This window comes from Aulonocara stuartgranti (assembly GCF_965226115.1).
Source record: "Aulonocara stuartgranti genome assembly, chromosome: 16".
Taxonomy (NCBI): domain Eukaryota; kingdom Metazoa; phylum Chordata; class Actinopteri; order Cichliformes; family Cichlidae; genus Aulonocara; species Aulonocara stuartgranti.
In genome coordinates, this window is record NC_138952.1 from 10,289,733 (window position 1) to 10,292,370 (window position 2,638).

The window sequence follows — 2,638 nt, forward strand, 5'->3', positions numbered from 1 at the left end:
AATGCATGCTGGCCCCGCCCACACACCTACCTCTACCAACCACCACTACTCCATATCCTGACTGACATGACCTGTGATCCAGTGATTGACAGGAGAGGAAAGACAGTCCAACTTTGTTAACTCTTCATTACGATATGCTCGAGAGGACAAAAGATTTTGCACCTCGTTATTGTTGGACCTCTGTGTGGAAACTGCAAACAGGACGTCATAAGGTAATGCAAAGGACTCTCCTACCTAACATACTCGTTTATTAATTCTTAAGAGCATATATATTTTTTGTGTGTGGGGGGGCTTAAAATCGGTGTTAGCTTGGTCGAAATAGCACATTAGCTGAATTATTCTGGAAAAAATAGGTTGTGTGTGTTTTTTTCTTTTCTTATTTAAATATATATTTAGATATATATTTTCCACGGGGAGGGGCGAAGAACACAGGCACAACGACAGTCTTTGTCTTTTTCCCGCCGAGTGTGGTGCATTGTCCTCCTGCGCTTCTGTTCTATGACTATTGAGAAGCTGGCCATGCTAACAGTGGGACATTTAGCTTCAGCTAAAGCAGCAGGTAAAAATACACATTTAATGAGAATAAAGAAAGACAACTTTTTTTTGGAAATTTAGAGACTGCTAAAACAATCTTATCCAGTTTTGAGCTTGCTCATGTAGGTTAGCCTGCTTTATTTAATTTTGTGTGAGCTGCAGTACACAACACTAAAAAGTTAATATAACATTAGGTTGGTGGCATGAGGAACTCCAACCTAAGTTTAATATTTATTATTTTTTTAAGTGGGAAGGGGAGCATGTTTTTTTTCCTTTAATACAACGTCTTCCAGGGTCTTTTTCATAGGAAAACCGTGTAACGTCTGTGTTAGGTTGGTCAAAAGAGCAATTAGTTGAATTATTCTTGAAAAGATGGGTTGTGTGTTTTTTTTTCTTTTATTTACTTATGTAAATATATTTTTCAAGGGTTAAATAAATGCAACATTAAATTAACAATTGTCTCTCTGTCTTTTCCCGCCCAGTGTGGTGCATTGCTGTCCTCCTGCCCTTGCTGGCTGCGCTGACAGTGTGATGTAGCCTCAGTGTTTGTGTTTTAAAGGCTTTTTCCACCAAGATGTCTTTTGAGAGAGAGATGACCTTACCCATCACACCAAGGGTAATAGCGCTTGGTAAGTAAATAGTTTCAATCCTCTTGTAATATTTTTGTAAAAAATCTATGTAATTATTGTGGTATTTGTACCCACAACAACTTACTTAACAGGGGTTTGTCTGTTTTATATTGTATAAAAATAGAATACACACAGTTTGCTGCTGTTTCTCTTATTATACACAATGACCAACAGGAAAAAACAGCCTAACATTTCAGCACAGGCCAAAATGCCAAAACATTAGGCAGTTTTTTCCTGTAATTGATCATAATTTTCATTACATAATAAATAATAAGAGAAATAGCAGCAAACTGTGTGGATTCTATTTTTTTACAGTGTGAGGCCTGCTATCCAGCATTCTTGTGGAAACCTTATTTGTAAGGGTGAGCACATTGTCTTATTGGACTCTTGTCTGTTTTTAGGGAATAATTTCATGTCTGCAAGCCGCTGGATGATCAGTTTGGAGGGCAAGGTATTTTATGAGCCTGAGCAGATGCATGACTTTGCCAGCACCCTTGCTGTCTTCTTTGCGTCATACTACGTTTTCAACCTTGAGTATCAGGAGTCAGCGTCCATCACACAGGAGATGATACAGAGGTAAATACTTTACACCATTAAAGCTTACACCATTTAAGAATGAAATATATGTGATAGCTTGACTACAGTTGCAGAAACATATAGGTGATTGCTGTAATGTATGTTTTAATTTTGAAATTAAAGCAGCCTTTTTTCCGTTAAAAGGTTCTTTGTGAGGATCAATCCAGACATGGGAACAAAATGCCCTGCAAAACTTGGTACAAGCTGCAAGACAGGTCGTGTCATAAAGAGGAAGGTTACAAGCATCAGCCCTCGGATCACCACCTTCCTCCAGCGGCTCTCTGAGTTTGAATGGAGGACTTCCAACTAGGTAAGAATACAGAGATGATAATATCTTTTACATAGCTGATAATTATATACATACTGTACACACATCCATACAACAGTATGAATGATCTCAGACAGATGTGAACAAGTGAATAACCTGAGCAAACATGAATATTGATGATGTGTCTTTGACAGGTGGTGATAAAGACTACGCTGAACCCGACCATCCTGGTAACGGAAATCTAAATCCCATGTCACATTCTATTTCCTGGGACCCACTGATAATTATTACATTTTGTAAATGATTTTTGTTTTACAATTGTAATAGTTTATTTAATGTTCATGCTGGTGGGTTTGTCCTGTTTTTAGTGGAATGAAAAACTGTTTTCCTTAAAAAAATCAGACACGGAAAGGTGAAGGACTGTGTAGTTTTCATGTACGCTTCTATTTATTTTGGTTATTGACATTGTTTTTATTCAGTTGAAAAATGTTTTTCTTGTTAAAAAAATATCAACAATAAATGTTGGTTTAATTCACTATTCTGAGACTACTTTATTGAATTATATTGTTTTTTGTAAATGTTCTTATATTGAATATGAATGTTAATATTATTTTATATGCTGTAAAACACA

General features: G+C 36.5%; 1 long non-coding RNA gene across 1 annotated transcript; it reads left to right on the forward strand.

Annotated features, from left to right (window-relative positions):
• The first annotated feature begins 1,119 nt into the window (after window positions 1-1,119).
• LOC309690913 lies at window positions 1,120-1,962 on the forward strand. The gene is made up of 3 exons (XR_014271830.1): window positions 1,120-1,163; window positions 1,565-1,739; window positions 1,884-1,962. It is a non-coding gene; the product is annotated as an uncharacterized lncRNA (long non-coding RNA).
• The last annotated feature ends 676 nt before the right edge of the window (window positions 1,963-2,638 follow it).